The sequence below is a fragment of the Trichechus manatus genome, unplaced genomic scaffold, assembly GCF_000243295.1.
Source record: "Trichechus manatus latirostris isolate Lorelei unplaced genomic scaffold, TriManLat1.0 scaffold00174, whole genome shotgun sequence".
Lineage (NCBI taxonomy): Eukaryota > Metazoa > Chordata > Mammalia > Sirenia > Trichechidae > Trichechus > Trichechus manatus.
In genome coordinates, this window is record NW_004444110.1 from 50,845 (window position 1) to 61,564 (window position 10,720).

Below are 10,720 nucleotides of genomic sequence, written 5' to 3' on the forward strand. Positions count from 1 at the left end.
ACCATCATGATCAACCTTGGTAGGCAGGTTTCAGCTTCCAGACTAAGATAGGCTAGGAAGAAAGGCCTGGGGATCTAATTCTGAAAATTCGCCACTGAAAACCTTATGAATCACAATACAACACTGTCCAACTTGCTTGATTTGGATGGTCTTCAGGAGGAATCAGTTGCCGGAGGAGGATATCAGATTTGGTGAAGTGAAGAGCTAGCAAGGGTATGGACACCCTCAGTGAGAGGGATCCACACAATAGATGCAACAATGGACTCGAACATGCTGGTGATTGTGAGGATGATGAAAGATTGGGCAGTGTTTTGTTCTGTTGTATGTAAGGTCACCATGAGTTGGAATTAACCTGACGGCAGCCAACAAAACAAGAGGTTAACTAACATCGTAGCAGGGCTTGGTCAAGAACCAGCTAAGAGCAGACCAGGGTCCAGAGATTGAAGCTCAAGCACATGGGACTGTCAGCTATTCATGAAGCTATTCACTCCATGACATTTCAAAGAATGGTTTATGGATCTAATAAATAAAATAACACTTAGTTTTAATTCCAACAAATATTTATTGAGCACTTCCCATGTGCCAGACCCTGGGCTTGTGCTCTCAAATATGTTATTTAATCCTTACAATAAAGAAAAATTGTATCAGACAGTATTAAAACAAGAAAAGATGACATTATTCAAAAAGAATTATTGCAAAAGGTGGGAGGGAAGGAAAGGACTAGGGGGCAAAGATCACTAGAGGGGAAAGAGACTGTTACAGCAGGTAGAGAGACCAGATATAAGTCTAAGCTCTAATTCTGCTGAAGCAGAGAGCAGAAGAGTCTGGAATGAGCTAGTGGAAAAACATTGAAGTACTGAAGGATGTTAGGGTTAAGGAATGGGGTGTGCTGATCACATGAAGTTATTTCTTGAGTTTACTGTTGAGACCAGATGGAATATTTTCCAAGTGGATTCTGTAAGGACCTGGGAGAGAGGAAGGTCAGAGGCCTAGAGTCAGGAAAAAGTCTGCCTAAAGTTTAGTCAAGCTGAGGAGAATGTTAAGGCCATCTTGGTCAGTCATTTTCCAGATCACAAAATGGGAGGGAGACTACTTTAACCATTTCTGTTTTCCAGGGTCACAGGGTTCAGGTAAAATTGAAAACTGTCAATGTATTAAGGAAATAGGGGCTTAATGGTAAAGTAGAATTGGGTAAACCTGCAAGCAAGCTAGGAATTGTATAGTTAAGTCAGAAAGGTAAGAACTCCCAGATGTCCAGCAAAGGACTTGGAGACTACCAGCACCATCAATGGGCATAGACATGGACAGAAAATTGTGGGGTGTACGAGCTCCTCATCCTTTTCCCATTATGCACAGAAGCCTCCTTGAGCTGGGAGCAGCTGAACACATCCTGGGATTGGGCCCAGGTAAGGAACCCTACCTGTTATTCTCCCTTTATGCATGCGAATGGTCAGTGATGGTGCTCAAAAGGCCAACTGCCTAGCCTCTGGAGACATAAGAGAATTGAGAGCATGCATAGCCCCCTTCCACTGGTGCTGGGGTAGCAAGGCCCTCACCTATGAGGTAGGTATCGCCTACCTCACCTGTAACTCATTGTCTCTGTGGTCATTAACCAGGCAACCCTGTTTGGCTCAACACATCACAAATCTGCATGGAAACTTTCCTTTTGTTCCTTGCTCTAATCCAAGTTATCAGTCCTTCTGAGAGCTTACTTAGAAATCTCCTCAGCCAAATATCCAAGTTCACCACTTACAAGTTCTACCTTCCAACAAACATTTGAACATAATTCAGACAAGCTCTTTGCCAACGCATACAAAGCATCACCCTTCCTCCATTGTCCAATCACATGTTCACTGTTTTCTTTTAAAGCCTCACCAGAAGCACATTTAACGTTCACACTTCTAACAACATTCTGTTGCTGACACCATATGCATTCTCTAAGACAATAGAGACTTTCTCTATAGCTCTCCTCACTTCCTTCTGACTTCCTTCTGAGCCCTCACCAAAATTGCCTCTGACATCCGTAATTCTTCTAACAGTTTGTTCAAGGCAATCTAGGCTTTTACTATTACCATTCCTGTTGCCATCAAGTCTATTTCAACTCATAGCAACCTTACAGAACTGCCCGTAGGGTTTCCAAGGAGTGGCTGGTGAATTTGAACTGCCGACCTTTGGGTTAGCAGCCAAATTCTTAACCACTGTGCCACCAGGGCTCCTAAAAACTCTTCCCGCCTCTACTCATTAGCCAATTCCAAAACGACTTCCACATTTTAAGTATCTGTTAGAGCAGCACCACACTCTTCCAGTACCAAATTTTGTCTTAGTTATCTAGTGCTGCTATGACAGAAATGTCACAAGTGGACGGCTTTAACAAACAAAAATTTATTTTCTCATCTCACAGTTTAGGAGGTTAGAAGTCCGAATTCAGCGTGCTGGCTCTAGGGAAATGTTTTCTCTCTCTGTCGGCTCTGGAGGAACGTCCTTGTCTCTTCGGCTACTGCTTTCTTGTTCCTTGGAGATCTCCATGTGGCTTGGCATCAGTCTTTCCCTATCTCTGCTTTGCTCGCTTGATTAATCTTTCATATCTCAAAAGAGATTGACTCAAGATAACCCTACACTAATCCTGCCTTAATAACATAACAAAGACAACCCATTCCCAAATGGGATTATAATCACAGGCATAGGTTAGGATTTGCAACACACATTTTGGGGGGACATGATTCAATCCATAACAACCACTCCTAGTGATGAGGCTTAGGACTCACCCTACTCTGGTATTACCTCATTAACATAAAAGAAAACCCCTATTTCCAAACAGGGTCATATTTACAGGTACAAGGGCTAGGACTTTCATGTTTCTTTTTTGAAACGTGAGGGACACAATTCAATCCATAAGAGTTTGCATTTAAAAACCGTGTTTACTGTACTTGGGACTATACCCTTCCCCTGCCAAGCTACAACTGTGATCATTATGGATGAGACAGAAAAAGAAGGGAATAAGCCCAGATTGAGCTAGGCACCGTGTAGGCGTCACCTAATACCGCAACCTTCTACAGGTTGTTATCTCCTCTTCAAAGATGAAGAAAACGAAAGTCAGAAAGTGTATTAACTTGCCCAGGTCATATTATTAGTGACCTTGCAGTAATTTGAAGCAAGTTCAGATATCTCTTTCTGATTTCCACATTTCCTAGGCAGATAGAGACCCACCTGGGAGAAACGGCTTCAATAAGAGGAAGGAGAAAGAATCTGCTTGGGGATATAGGGAGGTAGTCAGCAGGTGTTGCATAAAAACAACATGTGTGATTCTGCCACCTCACAATTCTGCTTAGGATCTGCCTTAGGCAGTCTCCACAACTAAAAATCACCCCATGTAACACCTTTGGAACAGAGTTTGCTCTGGGTAGATTGTCTATGTATAAAATATCAACAGCCAATAAGTATATATGAAATTACTTCAGCCGTAAAAGAAAAAACCAAACCCACCGCCGTCAAGTCGATTCCGACTCATAGCGACCCTATAGGACAGAGTAGAACTGGCCCATAGAGTTTCCAAGGAGCGTCTTGTGGATTTGAACTGCCAGCCTTCTGGTTAGCAGCCGTAGCACTTAACCACTATGCTACCAGGGTTTCCACCTCAGCCATTAGGTGCCTCAAAAAACACAATTAAATAAAGTATTAAAATAGTCATGCAAATTTGTTCTCTTTTTCTTCGTTTCTCAGCAGATCAAATCAGAGTTTTGTAGGGTTTTTGTGTGGTTTTTTAATCACAGTAATAATCACGATGGTATTAGGTAGATATTAGCAGTTGTGTTTTCAAACTATTGTAGTTTAAGATGAAAAAAATACCCATACCAATAAAAGCCTTTAAAAAAAATAAACTTCCATTTTAAATTTGCATATGATAATATTAAAAGATTTTAAAAGAAAATAATAAAATTATGACTCTTATACAGATATAAAATGAACACATATCCACAATTTTATTTAACTCATTAATTTATGAAGAAACCAGGCCAATGTCCAGCCTGTTCAAAGGAGAAGTCAAAGAACCATTAATTTAAATGGAGTAGGGGAATGCTGAAATGAATTTACAAATGGACTCAAAGTTATTTTCTTCACCTGATAGAATTTGTTTGCATGTCTATAGACAAAAATTATTTGCATTGCTATCAGCTATCCACAGTTTACAGAGTTGTAAAATATCTCCAAGGTGATAAAAAATGTGGAACTGCCATAGAATCAGACAGTCCCCTGGAGGCTCCACTATTCCACTGAAAGGATATCCAGTAATCTCTTGCTCATTCCTAAGTCTTAAAGTTTTCTTTACAATAGACACATGGTAATTGTTACAAAATCTATTTTCTAAAATTGCAATTCTAAAACAGAAAAGTAATCCTTCTGCAAAGCATATTCTATTTATGCCTAACTATGATGTTCTGTTGATTGGCTTCCTCTAGCAGTACAAAAAATATGCTAAATAATTAGAAAGTGTTCATGAAGAGCACTTGTTTAATGCCTACTAAGACACTATTATGTCAAAATTTCTGATATTAGAGCCATTCTGAAGCTGCATAGAAACATGTGGGAAGACACAGAGAGGGCAGGGAAGAGGCAAAATATTATGACTCACCCTCACTGGGAGGACCCAGTTGAAGAGATGTGTGACTAAATATAAGAGTGGTGTTTCCAAAGCAGGAGATCTTCTACCTTTTGGGGTAAATGAGATTATTTTAGGGTCCACAGACGTGCATAGCCTAAAAACATTGACCCACATAGTGATTCAGTTATTTTACTCTTTTCCATTACCTCATTCATTCTGGTGAAGTTTTCTGCTCTTATAATACTTCATGAATTATTTTTCCTCAAGATTTGCCCTAGGCATTTTTGTCAGTCAGGATTCATTACAGAAAACCGATTTTTTTTCTTCTATTTAACATAAGCAGGAAGGGACTTAATAGAGGTTATTAAATTTCCTACAGACTCACTGTGAAGGCTCAAAAAACAAACTCAAGAATGAGCTTTCTCGAACATCTTGAAGAACACATTAGGAGAGACTGACCCTTACAATCCAGAGGCTATCTGTCAATTTGTGAAAGTGCCGCTCCATCTGCTGACCCCAGAACCAAGCCAGTGCCGCCACCCTTGGGAAGCTGACAGTAAGAATGACACGGGATCAGGAAGATACCACTTCCAGGTGATGCTTAAAACAGAAACAACATAGGCAGAAGAATTATCCTCACCTTATTTCTACCGTCCAGATCTCATATAAGGACATCCCATTGGTAGAACCTAAGTCATATCCAGAATCCTAATTGCAAGATCGTATAGGAACTATGGTTTTGGCTTCCCCCTCTCTATAACTTTCTCCACTACTATGATCAGGAGGTTATCATGATCAGGGAACAGCATGTTCAGGAAGCTACCGTAAAATCTACACTTTCCCACCCCCCATGATTATTCTCACCAACAGCAACTGCAGTTCAGCCTTTACTTCTCCTTCATCTTCCAAATCTTGCAGAAACGCATCCGCTTTGTGAAATTACATCCCCAAACGCAGCTTCCAAGGAGACAAATCTAGTTTCTAACTTTCCAGCTTCTGCAAAACAGAAAGGAGTTTGGAATGGATATTGAGTGACAGTTCACCATATCCATCACTCTTATTATTTCATATACCCTTTCATTGATCCTATCTACTAACAGGACTTGAAATAAAGGGTAACAAACCCTTGAGGTAGATGTTTCAGAATTTAGATTTTCTCTTGGATTTTATACACCTAAAACACTGCATATGCTGTATATTACAGTGAAACTTCTGAGAGCCAGAACTCAACGGGACTGCCTTGTTTTTCTGAACCTGGCAAGTTTTCAGCCTTTGATAGGGTACGGTCTTACCACTTTTCTATCACTTGTTTTAGTAGGAAATATTTGAGTTTTTCTTTTCTCACAGCTTTCTGCCTGTTATAGATTGAATTGTGTTCTCCTAAAATGTGTATCAACTTGGTTAGGCCATGATTCCCAGTACTCTGTCGTTGTCCACCATTTTGTGATCTGATGTGATTATGCTGTGTGCTGTAAATTCTAACCTCTATGATGTTAATGTGGCAGGATTAGAGGCAGTTATGTTAATGAGGCAGGACTCAATCTACAAGATTAGGTTGTATCTTGAGTTGATCTCTTTTGAGAAATAAAAGAGAGAATAGAGTAGAGAGGACAGGGACCTCATACCACCCAGAAAGAGCCAGGAGAAGAGCACGTCCTTTGGACTCAGGGTCCCTGCTCTGAGAAGCTCCTAGACCAGGGGAAGACTGATGACAAGGATCTTCCCCCAGAGCCGAGAGAGAGAGAAAGCCTTCCCCTGGAGATGGCACCCTGAATTCAAACTCCATTCAGAAATCTGAGTTTATCATGCTCTCTCTGACCTAGGTCTGTCTCTTGACTTTGCCAGGCTAACTTCTACTCAACTGTCAGGTGTTCATTTACATGTTACTTCTACCAAGTAGTCCTCTTGACTTCTAAAGCCTAGGGATATTGTCCATCTGTGTTCTTAAAGCAACCTACACATCACTTCTTGTTGTTGTTAAGTTGCCATCAAGTTGGCTCCGACTCATGGCAACCCCATGTACAATGGAACAAAATGTTGCCCTGTCCCATACCATCTTCACAATTGTTGGTATGCTCAAGTCCATTATTGCAGCCACTGTGTATTTTGAGTGCCTTCCAACCTAGGTGGCTCATCTTCCAGCACTATATCGGACAATATTCTGTGATCCACAGGATTTTCATTGGCTAATTTTCAGAAGTAGATTTCCAGGTCTTTCTTCCTAGTCTGTTTTAGTTTGGAAGCTCCGCTAAAACCTGTCGACTATCAGTGACCCTGCTGGTATTTGAAATACCAGTGGTATAGCTTCCAGTATCATAGCAACACGCAAGCCACCACAGCACAACAAACTGACAGGCAGGTGGTGGGCACATCTCTTACCTTCGTTTTTATTAACATTGGTATGTCCCCTCACCCCCACCTCAGGATGTATGTTCTGGAAGATCAAAGACCATCATCTTCCTTATAAATCATTACGGCCACTGCTTGCCATATAGTAGATGCTTATAAATATTTGAATATTGGTTATATGGATAAAATGGGCAAATGAATATCTCTACTTCCTCTTTCCTTTTCTACCCAACTCGAAACTCCTCTATCCTTAAAAAAAAAAAAAAGAAAGAAAGAAAGAAAAGAGAAAACATATGCCTAGAAACTTGAATTTAATCTCAAAAAAGCAGAAATGGAACATCATAACAAAATATGAGATGAATATGTCAGTTACCAAAGTAGCCGCTTACTTCTCCCCCTGAGAAGTATGTGTACAGAGATGAAGGCTGATGTAAGCTTCGGTGAGAAGAACATGAAGAAAAACAAATCTGAGAGTAGCGGTTGCAGAAAACATGAGCTGAATTTCAAAATAACATGAAGTACAGAAAGGCAGAGTGAAGGAATCTTCCGGGGGAAATGGCACTGTTAAAAGTTCCAGTCTTACACCAAGACTAGCCTTTGTAATCCAATCAGGAGGAACCAGGGGCTCAGAGAAGCCGCTCAAAGACTGAGAATGGATGTGGATGCCACACTGGCTGCAGGCAACTCCTTCGCAAGCCTGGTTGGGTATCTACAGAGAAAACTATTCACATATGGGTGGTAAAAAAAAAAAAAAAAAGAAAGAGAAAATGTCAAAAGGAGTTGATTAATTTATATCTTTGGGAGCTAGAATTTGAAAGAAAAATAAAATTATCAAAGAAATTACTAATCCTATTTGAAAAAAAAATTGGTTAAAATTATAATCATAGCATGACTTGATCCCACAGAGGGTATCCTTCCACACCTCTTTACATGTTTAACAACGTATCTTGTTATGGAGGCATTAAAACAGACACAGGATGGTAATCTGCACAAATGAAAACATTGCTTTTAGTTAGAATGGGATATTGAACACAATTTTCATCTCAGATTTCCCTTATTTTAAAACAGTATTTTCAATTTTTTTTTTAAAAAAAAGCATTAGCTAGCTTTAATGATTCCTACTTTTCTTAACTTTTTAGTCAAAGTTAGAGTTCCTTGGTGGTGCAAACAGTGAATGTGTTCTCCTGCCAACTGAAAGGTTGGCAGTTCAGTTCACCCAGAGAGGCCTTGGAAGAAGGGCCTGGTGATCTACTTCTGAGAAATCAGCCACTGAAAACTCAGTGGAGCACAGTTCTACTCTGACACACATAGGATCATCATGAGTCAGAATCAACAGCAACTGGTTATTGATTTTACTTTTCTTAATAGGTTTTGCCTAGTTCTGACAGTCATGGGTAAAAGCAAAGTTAAGTTAAATAATAAGATAAAACAAAATTTAATAAGAGTGGGTACCTCCTGAGGAGGATAATGTCACTTAGGAATCACTCATCATGATTACAAATTAGTAGGCGGTTACTTACTTCAGTATGGAAGGGTGGTCCTGGCTGAGCCTGACAGACTGATGTTCCCTACCCCCACAGCATCCCCCCACATATCTATCAGCATCCATTGATTATATGCCTGTCGGCTGGAGACCTACACTGATACTTGGGTTGGAGGGACCGAGAAAGGAAGAAAACTGATCGTTTCTATTCCTCAACCCCACAGGAGAAGAAAGAACCTGCTAGAAAGAGCAGAAGCTAACAGACTTCTAGGAGATTTTATTAAACTTGGGATGACCAAGTGCTGCTCTGGGATCTAAATAACCAAATATAACAAGGAATTAAGTGTGATGTGGGGAAAAGCTCCCCCCATTTCTGCTTTGAGTGGAATAGAGCTTGAAGTTATCAGTGAAGAGGCCATGATGGGGGGCTGGCTCATACTTGGCACCCAGCACAACTGAGACCCCCCAGAAGGAAGACCAGGAGGGGATGCAGGGGCAGCCTCAGATTGCGATGGAGTCCCAGGCAGCAGGTGGGGGCTAATGAACCTAGGAAATCCAGGTTCGTAATAGTAAGGTGGCCTCATTTGTAACATCTGTTTGAGGAAGCCTGGGGACATTCTGGTTATATAAAGTACTTAAAGTAATCTCAGAACCCAGGAAGTTGACATTTTTCTCTGAGAGAAATACTGAAGAATTTATTGTTTCCCTCAGTAAACAACAGAATGCTGCTGGTGTTCCTTCCAAGTTGGGGAAGTTTAGATTTTATTTTACATCAAAAGTAAATAAACTTTATCAAAAGAAAAAAACAAAACAAAACAAAACAAAACAAAAACGAAAACAAAAACTGGGGTAAAAGAAGCATTACTGAGAACAATTTCAATTTCACCAAACTATGGTAGATGCCACCACCCGTCTGCCAGTTTGTTGTACTGTGGTGATTTGCGTGTTGTTATGATGGTGGAAGCTATGCCACTGGTATTACAAATACAAGCAGGGATACCCATGGTGGACAGGTTTCAGCAGAGCTTCCAGACGAAGACAGTCTAGAAAGAAAGGCATGGTGATCTGCTTCCAAAAAGTAGCCAATAAAACCCTATGGATTACAACAGAATATTGTCCAATATAGTGCTAGCAGATGAGACCCTAGGTTGGAAGGCACTCAAAGTACCCAGTGCCTGCAACAAAGAACTCAAAGAATATCAACGATAGTGAAGACGGCACAGAACTTGGTACCATTTCATTCTGTTATACATAAGGTGGCCATGAGTCGGAGCCAACTCCACAGAAACTAACAACAGCAACAAATGCTAGATGCAATGATTCTCCTTACATGTTGCTTATTATTTCTCAAATATGTGGAATATAAATTTAAATGTGAAAATATGTACCTTTTAGTTAAAAAAAATTACCTCACCATTCCTAAGTAACAGAGAGGTACTCTGGACTTCTAGCACTGATTCCCATCTATTTCCTATGAAAGTAAAGCTCCAATACTTAGATTTAACCACCTGCCATTTTATTTGCTTGTCCCAGCGTCATCTGCAAACAAAATCAGAGGTAACTTGGCACAGAAGTTAAGAGCTGGAGTGGGAGGGAAGCCACATTCTCATTAGAACTCAGATGCTATCTGCGTGACTTTGAGCAGGTCGACTAGCCTTTGTGCGTCTGGTTATTCATCTGTAAAAGTCCTCCATCTTTTAAAGTCTAAATGCACAGACTCTGTAGTGAGCTGAAAGCATTCAGTGAGCTGACATGCTGTGTAATCTAGAGAGACAGCAACTTTTCTGGCAAGTCAAACAGCAGGGGAGAAAAATCTTTCACACTTAAGGGAACTTCTGAACCGTAATAAAACACAGCCACATGCCGCCATGAAATTTAGGCTTTTTGCTTTTTGGACGCACTTGATGGGTCCCCAGACCCCATGCGGCTTTTTCTTAGCCCTGGAAAGGAGTGACTCTCACAGGTTGTCTTTATTAACCCATTAAGAAAATCCAGTCCACAAACTGGCCTCTTCAGAATTTGTCCTTTATGTTACTGAACACACAGAATCTCAGAAAGGTTATGCTGTAAGCATCCCCTCCCCACGCCAAGCCAGTCACTAAATGTGTTAATTTTCACAAGCATGTGATTACTTTTGTGTGTGTGTAAGTAAAAGCTAATCTTACAGATATTTGATTAGTACCTCCCTGTGTTAGGTAGAATAACAGCCCCCCAAAGATGTCCCCAACCTAATCCCTGAAACCTATGAATATGTTACCTTACATGGCAAAAGAAACTTTGCAGATGTG

The 10,720-nt window shown here is 40.5% G+C and overlaps 1 long non-coding RNA gene across 1 annotated transcript; it reads right to left on the reverse strand.

Annotated features, from left to right (window-relative positions):
• Positions 1–3,594: 3,594 nt before the first annotated feature.
• LOC111822408 (uncharacterized) lies at positions 3,595–5,598 on the reverse strand. The gene is made up of 4 exons (XR_002825679.1): positions 5,465–5,598; positions 5,060–5,200; positions 4,631–4,707; positions 3,595–3,649 (listed from the first exon to the last, which is right to left on the reverse strand). It is a non-coding gene; the product is annotated as an uncharacterized LOC111822408 (long non-coding RNA).
• Positions 5,599–10,720: the final 5,122 nt, after the last annotated feature.